Source organism: Saimiri boliviensis, chromosome 11 (assembly GCF_048565385.1).
Source record: "Saimiri boliviensis isolate mSaiBol1 chromosome 11, mSaiBol1.pri, whole genome shotgun sequence".
NCBI classification, from domain to species: Eukaryota; Metazoa; Chordata; class Mammalia; order Primates; family Cebidae; genus Saimiri; species Saimiri boliviensis.
The window spans coordinates 122,988,796-123,002,682 of NC_133459.1; positions in this window are offsets into that span (position 1 = coordinate 122,988,796).

The following is a 13,887-nucleotide window of genomic DNA, read 5'->3' on the forward strand; positions in this document are numbered from 1 at the left end:
TTGTATTATTTTCCGAGATACAGCTATGGGTTGTATTTGTATTTTTGAAAATAACACAGCTGGTGGGTGTATTTTTATTATTTTCCGAGATACAGCTAACGGTTGTATTTGTATTTTTGAAAATAACACAGCTTTGGGGTGTATTTGTATTATTTTCCGAGATACAGCTATGGGTTGTATTTGTATTTTTGGAAATAGCACATCTTGGGGGTGTATTTGTATTATATTCCGAGATTCAGCTAAGGGTTGTATTTGTATTTTTGAAAATAACACAGCTTGGGGGTGTTTTTGTATTATTTTCCGAGATGCAGCTAAGGTGTGTATTTCTATTTTTGAAAATAACACAGCTTGGGGGTGTATTTGTATTATTTTCCGAGATACAGCTCAGGGTTTTGTATGTATTTTTGAAAATAACACAGCTTTGGGGTATATTTGTATTATTTTCCGAGATACAGCTAAGGATTGTATTTGTATTTTTGAAAATAACACAGCTTGGATGTGTATGTGTATTATTTTCCGAGATACAGCTCAGGGTTATATTTGTATTTTTGAAAATAACACAGCATGGGGGTGTATTTGTATTATTTTCCGAAATACAGATAAGGGTTGTATTTGTATTATTGAAAATAACAGAGCTTTGGGGTGTTTTTGTATTATTTTCAGAGATACAGCTGTGGGTTTTATTTGTATTTTTCAAAGAAACAGAGCTTGTGGGTGTATCCGTATTATTTTCCAAGATACAGTCAAGGGTTGTATTTGTATTTTTGGAAATAACACATCTTGGGGGTGTATTTGTATTATTTTGCGAGATACAGCTAAGGGTTGTATTTGTATTTTTGAAAATAACACAGCTTGGGGGTGTTTTTGTATTATTTTCCGAGATGCAGCTAAGGTGTGTATTTCTATTTTTGAAAATAACACAGCTTGGGGGTGTATTTGTATTATTTTCCAAGATACAGCTCCGGGTTGTATTTGTATTTTTGAAAATAACACAGCTTGGGGGTGTATTTGTATTATTTTCCGAGATACAGCTCAGGGTTTCGTATGTGTTTTTGAAAATAACACAGCTTTGGGGTATATTTGTATTATTTTCCGAGATACAGCTAAGGATTGTATTTGTATTTTTGAAAATAACACAGCTTGGATGTGTATTTGTATTATTTTCCGAGATACAGCTGAGTATTGTATTTGTATTTTTGAAAATAACACAGATTGGTGGTGTATTTCTATTATTATCCGAGATACAGCTCAGGGTTGTATTTGAATTTTTGAAAATTACACAGTTTGGGGTGTATTTGTATTATTCTCCGAGATACAGCTAAGGATTTTATTTGTATTTTTGAAAACAACACAGCTTGGGTGTGTATTTGTATTATTTTCCGAGATACATCTATTGGTTGTATTTGTATTTTTGAAAATAACACAGCTTGGGGGTGTATTTCTATTATTATCCGAGATACAGTTCCGGGTTGTATTTGTGTTTTTGAAAATAACCCAGCTTGGGTTTGTGTTTGTATTATTTTCCAAGATACAGCTATGGGTTTTATTTGTATTTTTGAAATTAACACAGCTTGCTGGTGTATTTGTATTATTTTCTGCGATACAGCTCAGGGTTCTATAGTTATTTTTGAAAATAACACAGCTTGGGGGTGTATTTGTATTATTTTCCGTGATACAGCTAAGGGTTGTATTTGTATTACTGAAAATAACAGAGCTTTGGGGTGTATTTGTATTATTTTCCGAGATAAAGCTCAGAGTTTTATTAGTATTTTGGAAAATAACACAGCTTGGGGGTGTATTTGTATTATTTTCCGAGATACAGCTAAGCGTTGTATTTGTATTTTTGAAAATAACACAGCTTGGGTGTGTATTTGTATTATTATCCGAGATACAGCTCAGGGTTGTATTTGTATTTTTGAACATAACAGAGCTTGGGGGTGTATTTGTATTATTTTCCGATATACTGCTATGAGTTGTATTTGTATTTTTGAAAATAAGACAGCTTCGGTGTGTATTTGTATTATTTTCCAAGATACAGCTCAGGGTTGTATTTGTACTTTTGAAAATAACACAGTTTCGGGGTGTATTTGTATTATTTACCGAGATACAGCTAAGGTTTGTATTTGTATTATTGAAAATAACAGAGCTTTGGGGTGTATTTGTATTATTTTCCGAGATACAGCTATGGGTTGTACTTGTATTTTTGAAAATAACACAGCTTAAGGGTGTTTTTGTATTATTTTCCGAGATACAGCTCAGGGTGGTATTTGTATTTTTGAAAATAACACAGCTTGAGAGTGTATTTGTATTATTTTCCGAGTTACAGCTCACGGTTGTATATGTATTTTTGAAAATAACACAGCTTGTGGGTATCTTTGTATTATTTTCCGTGATACACCTAAAAATTTTATTTGTATTTTTGAAAATAACACAGCTTGGGGGTGTATTTGTATTATTTTCCGAGATACAGCTTTTGGTTTTATTTGTATTTTTGAAAATAACACAGCTTGGGGGTGTATTTGTATTATTTTCCAAGTTACAACTCAGGGATGTATTTGTATTTTTGAAAATAACACAGCTTTGGGGTGTATTTGTATTTTTGTCCGAGATACAGCCAAGGATTGTAATTGTATTTTTGAAAATAACACAGCTTGGAGGTGTATTTGTATTATTTTCCTAGATACAGCTATGGGTTGTATTTTTATTTTTGAAAATACCACAGCTTGGGGGTGTATTTCTATTATTATTCGAGATACAGCTCAGAGTTTTATTTGTATTTTGGAAAATAACACAGCCTGTGGGTGTATTTGTATTATTTTCCGAGATACAGCTAAGAGTTGTATTTGTGTTTTTGAAAATAACACAGCTTGCCTGTGTATTTGTATTGTTTTCCGAGATACAGCTAAGGGTTGTTTTTGTATTTTGGAAAATAACACATCTTGGTGGTGTATTCTTATTATTTACCGAGATACAGCTAAGGGTTGTGTTTTTATTTTTGAAAATAACACAGCTTGGGGTTGTATTTGTATTATTTTCCAAGATACAGATAAGGGCTGTATTTGTATTTTTGATAATAACACAGATTGGTGGTGTATTTGTATTATTTTCCGAGATACAGCTGTGGGTTGTATTTGTATTTTTGAAAATAACACAGCTTGGGGGTGTATTTGTATTATTTTCCAAGATACAGCTAAGGGCTGTATTTGTATTTTTGAAAATAACACAGCTTGGTGGTGTATTTGTATTATTTTCCGAGATACAGCTGTGGGTTGTATTTGTATTTTTGAAAATAACAGAGCTTGAGGGTGTATCCGTATTATTTTCCAAGACACAGTTATGGGTTGTATTTGTATTTTTGAAAATAAAACAGCTTAAGGGTGTTTTTGTATTATTTTCTGAGATACAGCTAAGGTGTGTATTTCTATTTTTGAAAATAACACAGCTAGGGGGTGTATTTTTATTATTTTCCGAGATATTGCTAAGGGTTGTATTTGAATTTTAGAAAATAAACGAGTTTGGGGGTGTATTTGTATTATTTTCCTAGAAACAGCTAACGGCTGTATGTGTATTTTTGAAAATAACACAGCTTGGTGGTGTATTTGTATTATTTTACGAGATATAGCTGTGGGTTTATTTGTATTTTTGAAAATAACAGAGTTTGTGGGTGTATCTGTGTTATTTTCCAAGATACAGTTAAGGGTTGTATTTTTATTTTTGAAAATAACCCATCTTGGGGGTGTATTTGTATTATTTTCCAAGATACATCTAAGGGTTGTATTTGTATTTTTGAAAATAACACAGCTTGGGGGTGTTTTTGTATTATTTTCCGAGATACAGCTATGGTTTGTATTTCTATTTTTGAAAATAACACAGATTGGGTGTGTATTTGTATTATTTTCCAAGATAAAGCTAAGGGCTGTATATTTATTTTTGAAAATAACAGAGCTTGGGGGTGTATTTGTATTATTTTCTGAGATACAGCTGTGGGTTTTATTTGTATTTTTGAAAATAACAGAGCGTGTGGGTGTATCCGTATTATTTTCCAAGATACAGTTAAGGGTTGTATTTGTATTTTTGAAAATAACACATCTTGGGGGTGTATTTGAATTATTTTCCAGATACACCTAAGGGTTGTATTTGTATTTTTGAAAATAACACAGATTGTGGGTGTGTTTTTATTATTTTCCGTGATACAGCTAAGGTTTGTATTTGTATTTTTGAAAATAACCCAGCTTGGGTGTGTATTTGTATTATTTTCCGAGATACAGCTATGGGTTGTATTTGTATTTTGAAAATAACACAGCTTGGGTGTGTATTTCTGTTATTATCCGGGATACAGCTCAGGGTTGTATTTGTATTTTTGAATATAACACAGTTTGGGGGTGTATTTGTATTATTTTCCAAGATATAGCTGTGGTTTTTATTTGTATTTTTGAAAATAACAAAGCTTGGGGGTGTATTTGTATTATTTTCCGAGATACAGGTCAGGGTTGTATTTGTATTTTGGAAAATAACACAGCTTGGTGGTGTATTTGTATTATTTTCCGAGATACAGCTATGGGTTGTATTTGTATTTTTAAAATAACACAGCTTGGGGGTGTATTTCTGTTATTATCCGAGATGCAGCTCAGAGTTTTATTTGTATTTTGGAAAATAACACAGCTTGTGGGTGTATTTGAATTATTTTCCGAGATACACCTAAGAGTTGTATTTGTATTTTTAAAATAACACAGATTGGGGGTGTATTTTTATTATTTTCCAAGTTACAACTCAGGGATGTATTTGTATTTTTGCAAATAACACAGCTTGGGGGTGTATTTGTATTATTTTCCGAGACACAGCTAAGGATTGTATTTGTATTTTTGAAAATAACACAGCTTGGGGGTGTATTTGTATTATTTTCCGAGATACTGCTATGGGTAGTATTTGGATTTTGAAAATAACACAGCTTGGGTGTGTATTTCTATTATTATCCGAGATACAGTTCAGGGTTGTATTAGTATTTTTGAAAATAACACACCTTGGGGGTGTATTTGTATTATTTTCCAAGATACAGCTGTGGGTTTTATTTGTATTTTTGAAAATAACAGGGCTTGGGTGTGTATTTGTATTTTTTTCCGAGATACAGCTCAGGGTTGTATTTGTATTTTGGAAAATAACACAGCTTGGGGGTGTATGTGTATTATTTTCCGATATACAGCTAAGGGTTGTATTTGTATTTTTGAAAATAACACAGCTTTTTGGTGTATTTGTATTATTTTTCGAAATACAGCTATGGGTTGTATTTGTATTTTTGAAAATACCATAGCTTGGGGGTGTATTTCTATTATTATTCTAGATACAACTCAGAGTTTTATTTGTATTTTGGAAAATAACACAGCTTGGGGGAGTATTTGTATTATTTTCCGAGATACAGCTAAGAGTTGTATTTGTATTTTTGAAAATAACACAGCGTGGGGGTGTATTTGTATTATATTCCGAGATACAGCTAAGGGTTGTATTTGTATTTTTGAAAATAACAGAGCTTTGGGGTGTATTTGTATTATTTTCCGAGATACTGCTATGGGTTGTATTTGTATTTTTGAAAATAACACAGGTTTGGGGTGTATTTGTATTGTTTTCCTAGATAGAGCTCAGGATTGTATTTGTATTTTTGATAATAACACCGCTTGGGGGTGTATTTGTATTATTTTCCGATATACAGCTAAGGGTTGTATTTTTATTTTTGAAAATAACACAGCTTGGGGCTGTATTTATATTATTTTCCGAGATACAATTATGGGTTGTATTTGTATTTTTGAAAATACCACAGCTTGGGGGTGTATTTCTATTATTATCCGAGATACAGCTCAGAGTTTTATTTGTATTTTGGAAAATAACACACCTTGGGGGTGTATTTGTATTATTTTCCGAGATACAGCTAAGAGTTGTATTTGTATTTTTGAAAATTACACAGCTTGGGGGTGTATTTGTATTATTTTCCGAGACACACCTAAGGGTTGTAATTGTATTATTGAAAATAACAGAGCTTTGGGGTGTATTTGTATTATTTTTCGAGATACAGCTAAGGGTTGTATTTGTATTTTTGAAAATAACACAGCTTGGGTGTGTATTTGTATTATTTTCTGAGATACAGCTGAGGATTGTATTTGTATTTTTGAAAATAACACAGCTTGGGGGTGTATTTCTATTATTATCCGAGATACAGCTCAGGGTTGTATTTGTATTTTTGAAAATAACACAGTTTGGGGGTGTATTTGTATTATTTTCCGAGATACAGCTAAGGATTGTATTTGTATTTTTGAAAATAACACAGATTGGGGGTGTATTTGTATTATTTTCCGAGATACATCTATTGGTTGTATTTGTATTTTTGAAAATAACACAGCTTCGGGGTGTATTTCTATTACTATCCGAGATACAGCTCAGGGTTGTATATGAATTTTTGAAAATAACCCAGCTTGGGGTTGTTTTTTATTATTTTCCAAGATACAGCTATGGGTTTTATTTGTATTTTTGAAATTAACACAGCTTGGGGGTGTACTTGTATTATTTTCCGAGATACAGCTATGGGTTGTATTTGTATTTTTGAAAATACCACAGCTTGGGGGTGTATTTCTATTATTATCCAAGATACAGCTCAGAGTTTCATTTGTATTTTGGAATATAACACAGCTTGGGGGTGTATTTGTATTATTTTCCGAGATATTGCTCTGGGTTTTATTTGTATTTTTGAAAATAACACAGCTTGGGGGTGTATTTGTATTATTTTCCGAGACACACCTAAGGGTTGTATTTGTATTATTGAAAATAACAGAGCTTTGGGGTGTATTTGTATTATTTTCTGAGATACAGCTAAGGGTTGTATTTGTATTTTTGAAAATAACACATCTTGGGGGTGTATTTCTATTTTTTTCCGAGATACAGCTATGGGTTGTATTTGTGTTTTTGAAAATAACACAGCTTGGGCGTGTATTTGTATTATTTTCCGAGATTCTGCTATGGGTTTTATTTGTATTTTTGAAAATAACACAGCTTGGGCGTGTATTTGTATTATTTTCCGAGATACAGCTCATGGTTTTATTTGTATTTTTGAAAATAACACAACTTGGGGGTGTTTTTGTATTATTTTCGAGATACAGCTCAGGGTTGTATATGTATTTTGGAAAATAACACAGCTTGGGGGTGTATTTTTATTATTTTCCGAAATACAGCTAAAGGTTGTATTTGAATTTTGGAAAACAAACGAGTTTGGGGGTGTATTTGTATTATTTTCCAAATACAGCTAAGGGCTCTATTTGTATTTTTGAAAATAACACAGCTTGGTGGTGTATTTGTATTATTTTCGAGATACAGCGGTGGGGTTTATTTGTATTTTTGAAAATAACAGAGCTTGTGGGTGTATCCGTATTATTTTCCAAGATACAGTTAAGGGTTGTATATGTATTTTTGAAAATAACACATCTTGGGGGTGTATTTGTATTATTTTGCGAGATACAGCTAAGGGTTGTATTTGTATTTTTGAAAATAACACAGCTTGGGGGTGTTTTTGTATTATTTTCCGAGTTACAGCTCAGGGTTGTATTTGTATTTTTGAAAATAACACCGATTGTGGGTGTGTTTGTATTTTTTTTCCGAGATACAGCTAAGGATTGTATTTGTATTTTTGAAAATAACACAGCTTGGGTGTGTATTTGTATTATTTTCCGAGATACAGCTATGGGTTGTATTTGTATTTTGAAAATAACACAGCTTGTGTGTGTATTTCTGTTATTATTCGAGATACAGCTCAGGGTTGTATTTGTGTTTTTGAAAATAACAAAGCTTTCGGGTGTATTTTTATTATTTTCCAAGATACAGCTATGGGTTTTATTTGTATTTTTGAAAATAACACAGCTTGGCGGAGTATTTGTATTATTTTCCGAGATACAGCTCAGGGTTGTATTTGTATTTTGGAAAATAACACAGCTTGTGGGTGTATTGGTATTATTTTCCGAGCTACAGCTAAGGGTTGTATTTGTATTTTGGAAAATAACACAGTTGGGGGTGTGTTTGTATTATTTTCCGAGATACAGCTATGGGTTGTATTTGTATTTTTGAAAATAACACAGCTTGAGGGTGTATTTCTATTATTATCCGAGATGCAGCTCAGAGTTTTATTTGTATTTTGGAAAGTAACACAGTTTGTGTGTGTATTTGTATTATTTTCCGAGATACACCAAAAGTTGTATTTGTATTTTTGAAAATAAAGCAGCTTGGGGGTGTATTTGTATTATTTTCCAAGTTACAACTCAGGGATATATTTGTATTTTTGAAAATAACACAGCTTGGGGGTGTATTTGTATTATTTTTCGAGATACAGCTAAGGATTGTATTTGTATTTTTGAAAATAACACAGCTTGGGGGTGTATTTTTATTATTTTCGGAGATACAGCTATGGGTTGTATTTGGATTTTGAAAATAACACAGCTTGGGTGTGTATTTCTGTTATTATCCGAGATACAGCTCAGGGTTGTATTTGTATTTTTGAAAATAACATACCTTGGGGGTGTATTTGTATTATTTTCCAAGATAGAGCTATGGGTTGTATTTGTATTTTTGAAAATAACAGGGCTTGTGGGTGTATTTGTATTATTTTCTGTGATACAGCTCAGGGTTGTATTTGTATTTTGGAAAATAACACAGCGTAGGGGTGTATTTGTATTATTTTCCGAGATACAGCTAAGGGTTGTATTTGTATTTTTGAAAATAACACAGGTTTGGGTTGTATTTGTATTGTTTTCCGAGATAGAGCTCTGGGTTGTATTTGTATTTTTGATAATAACACCGCTTGGGGGTGTATTTTTATTATTTTCCGATATACAGCTAAGGGTTGTATTTTTATTTTTGAAAATAACACAGCTTGGGGCTGTATTTGTATTATTTTCCGAGATACAACAATGCGTTGTATTTGTATTTTTGAAAATACCACAGCTTGGGGGTGTATTTCTATTATTATCCGAGATACAGCTCAGAGTTTTATTTGTATTTTGGAAAATAACACACCTTGGGGGTGTATTTGTATTATTTTCCGAGATACAGCTAAGAGTTGTATTTGTATTTTTGAAAATTACACAGCTTGGGGGTGTATTTCTATTATTTTCCGAGATACAGCTAATGGTTTTATTTGTATTTTTGAAAATAACACAGCTTTTGAGTGTATTTGTATTATTTTCCGAGATACTGCTTTGGGTTGCATTTGTATTTTTGAAAATAACACAGCGTTGAGGTGTATTTGTATTATTTTCCGAGATACAGCTAAGGGTTGTATTTGTATTATTGAAAATAACAGAGCTTTGGGGTGTATTTGTATTATTCTCCGAGATACAGCTAAGGGTTGTATTAGAATTTTTATAAATAACACAGCTTGGGGTTGTTTTTGTATTATTTTCCGAGATACACCTCCGGTTTGTATTTGTATTTTTGAAAATAACACAGCTCGGGGTGTATTTGTATTATTTTCCGAGTTAAAGCTCAGGGTTGTATATGTATTTTTGAAAATAACACAGCTTTGGGGTATATTTGTATTATTTTCTGAGATACAGCTAAGGATTGTATTTGTATTTTTGAAAATAACACAGCTTGGGTGTGTATTTGTATTATTTTCTGAGATACAGCTGAGGATTGTATTTGTATTTTTGAAAATAACACAGCTTGGGGGTGTATTTCTATTATTATCCGAGATACAGCTCAGGGTTGTATTTGTATTCTTGAAAATAACACAGTTTGGGGGTGTATTTGTATTATTTTCCGAGATACAGCTAAGGATTGTATTTGTATTTTTGAAAATAACACAGCTTGGGGGTGTATTTGTATTATTTTCTGAGATACAGCTCATGATTGTATTAGTATTTTTGAAAATAACACACCTTGGGGGTTTATTTGTCTTATTTTCGAGATACAGCTCAGGGTTGTATTTGTAGTTTGGAAAATAAAACAGCTTGTTTGTGTATTTTTATTATTTTCCGAGATACAGCTAAGGGCTGTATTTGTATTTTTGAAAATAACACAGCTTGGGGGTGTTTTTGTATTATTTTCCGAGATACAGCTAAGGGTTGTATTTGTATTTTTGAAAATAACACAGCTTGGGGGTGTTTTTGTATTATTTTCCGAGTTACAGCTCAGGGTTGTATTTGTATTTTTGCAAATAACACAGATTGGGGGTGTATTTGTATTATTTTCCGAGATACAGCTAAGGATTGTATTTGTATTTTTGAAAATAACACAGCTTGGGCTGTATTTGTATTACTTTCCGAGATACAGCTAACGGTTGTATTTGTATTTTTGAAAATAACACAGCTTTGGGGTGTATTTGTATTATTTTCTGAGATACTGCTATGGGTTGTATTTGTATTTTTGAAAATAACACAGCTAGGGGGTGTATTTTGTATTATTTTCCGAGATACAGCTCAGGTTTGTATTTGTATTTTTGAAAATAACACAGCTTGTGGGTGAATTTGTATTATTTTCCGAGATACAGCTCAGGGTTGTATTTGTATTATTGAAAATAACAGAGCTTTGAGGTGTATTTGTATTATTTTCCGAGATACAGCTAAGGGTTGTATTTGTATTTTTGAAAATAACACGGCTTGGGTGTGTATTTCTATTATTTTCCGAGATACAGCTATGGGTTGTATTTGTATTTTTGAAAATAACACAGCTTGGGCATGTATTTGTATTATTTTCCGAGATTCTGCTATGGGTTGTATTTGTATTTTTGAAAATAACACAGCTTTGGGGTGTATTTGTATTATTTTCCGAGATACAGCTCATGGTTGTATCTGTGTTTTTGAAAATAACACACCTTGGGTGTGTATTTGTATTATTTTCGAGATACAGCTCAGGGTTCTATTTGTATTTGGGAAAATAACACAGCTTGGTGGTTTATTTTTATTATTTTCCGAGATACAGCTAAGGGTTGTATTTGAATTTTTGAAAATAAACGAGTTTGGGGGTGTATTTGTATTATTTTGCAAGATACAGCTAACTACTCTATTTGTATTTTTGAAAATAAAACAGTTTGGTGGTGTATTTGTATTATTTTCCGAGATACATCTGTGGGTTTTATTTGTATTTTTGAAAATAACAGAGCTTGTGGGTGTATCCGTATTATTTTCCAAGATACAGTTAAGGGTTGTATTTGTATTTTTGAAAATAACACATCTTGGGAGTGTATTTGTATTATTTTCCGAGATACAGCTAAGGGTTGTATTTGTATTTTTGAAAATAACACAGCTTGGGGGTGTTTTTCTAATATTTTCCGAGATACAGCTAAGGTGTGTATTTCTATTTTTGAAAATAACACAGATTGGGGGTGTATTTGTATTATTTTCCGAGATACAGCTAAGGGTTGTATTTGTATTTTTGAAAATAACACAGCTTTGGGGTGTATTTGTATTATTTTCCGAGATACTGCTATGGGTTGTATTTGTATTTTTGAAAATAACACAGCTTGGGGGTGTATTTGTATTATTTTCCGAGATACAGCTCAGGGTTGTATTTGTATTTTTGAAAATAACACAGCTTGGGGGTGTATTTGTATTATTTTCCGAGATACAGCTAAGGGTTGTATTTGTATTATTGAAAATAACAGAGCTTTGGGGTGTATTTGTATTATTTTCCGAGATACAGCTAAGGGTTGTATTTGTATTTTTGAAAATAACACAGCTTGGGGGAGTATTTCTATTATTTTCCGAGATACAGCTATGGTTTGTATTTGTATTTTTGAAAATAACACAGCTTGGGCGTGTATTTGTATTATTTTCTGAGATTCTGCTATGGGTTGTATTTGTATTTTTTTAAAATAACACAGCTTGGGGTTGTATTTGTATTATTTTCCTAGATACAGCTCATGGTTGTATTTGTATTTTTGAAAATAACACAACTTGGGGGTGTATTTGTATTATTTACGAGATACAGCTAAGGGTTGTATTTGTATTTTGCAAAATAACACAGCTTGGGGGTGTATTTGTATTATTTTCCGATATACAGCTAAGGGTTGTATTTGTATTTTTGAAAATAACACAGCTTGGGGGTGTATTTTTATTATTTTCCGAGATAAAGCTACGGGTTGTCTTTGTATTTTTGAAAATACCACAGCTTATGGGGGTATTTCTATTATTATTCGAGATACAGCTCAGAGTTTTATTTGTATTTTGGAAAATAACACAGCTTGGGGGTGTATTTGTATTATTTTCTGAGATACAGCTAAGGGTTGTATTTGTATTTTTGAAAATAACACAGCTTGGGGGTGTATTTCTATTATTTTCTGAGATACAGCTATGGTTTGTATTTGTATTTTTGAAAATAACACAGCTTGGGCGTGTATTTGTAATATTTTCTGAGATTCTGCTATGGGTTGTATTTGTATTTTTGAAAATAACACTGCTTGTGGGTGTATTTGTATTATTTTAGAGATACAGCTCAGGGTTGTATTTGTATTTTGGAAAATAACACAGCTTGGGGGTGTATTTTTATTATTTTCCGAGATACAGCTAAGGGTTGTATTTGAATGTTTGAAAATAAACGAGTTTGGAGGTGTATTCGTATTATTTTCCAAGATACAGCTAAGGGCTGTATTTGTATTTTTGAAAATAACATAGCTTTGTGGTGTATTTGTGTTATTTTCAGAGATTCTGCTAAGGGTTGTATTTGTATTTTTGAAAATAACACAGCTTGGGGGAGTTTTTGTATTATTTTCCGAGATACAGCTATGGTGTGTATTTCTATTTTTGAAAATAACACAGATTGGGGGTGTATTTGTATTATTTTCCGAGATACAGCTAAGGGTTTTATTTGTATTATTGAAAATAACAGAGCTTGGGGGTGTATTTGTATTATTTTCCGAGATAGAGATAAGGGTTGTATTTGTATTTTTGAAAATAACACAACTTGGGAGTGTATTTGTATTATTTTCCGAGACACACCTAAGGGTTGTATTTGTATTACTGAAAATAACACAGCTTGGGCGTGTATTTGTATTATTTTCCGATATTCTGCTATGGGTTGTATTTGTATTTTTGAAAATAACACAGCTTGGGCGTGTATTTGTATTATTTTCCGAGATACAGCTCATGGTTGTATTTGTATTTTTGAAAATAACACAACTTGGGGTTGTTTTTGTATTATTTTCGGGATACAGCTCAGGGTTGTATATGTATTTTGGAAAATAACACAGCTTGGGGGTGTATTTTTATTATTTTCCGAAATACAGCTAAAGTTTGTATTTGAATTTTGGAAAATAAACGAGTTTGGGGGTGTATTTGTATTATTTTCCAAATACAGCTAAGGGCTCTGTTTGTATTTTTGAAAATAACACAGCTTGGTGTTGTATTTGTATTATTTTCGAGATACAGCTGTGGGTTTTATTTGTATTTTTGAAAATAACAGAGCTTGTGGGTGTATCCGTATAATTTTCCAAGATACACTTAAGGGTTGTATTTGTATTTTTGAAAATAACACAGCTTGGGGGTGTTTTTGTATTATTTTCCGAGATACAGCTAAGGTGTGTATTTCTATTTTTGAAAATAACACAGCATGGGTGTGTATTTGTATTATTTTTCTAGATACAGCTAAGGGTTGTATTTGCATTTTGGAAAATAACACAGCTTGGGGGTGTATTTTTATTATTTTCCGAGATATTGCTAAGGGTTGTATTTGAATTTTTGAAAATAAACGATTTTGGGGGTGTATTTGTATTATTTTCCTAGAAACAGCTAACGGTTGTATGTGTATTTTTGAAAATAACACAGCTTGGTGGTGTATTTGTATTATTTTACGAGATACAGCTGTGGCTTTATTTGTATTTTTGAAAATAACAGAGTTTGTGTGTGTATCTGTATTATTTTC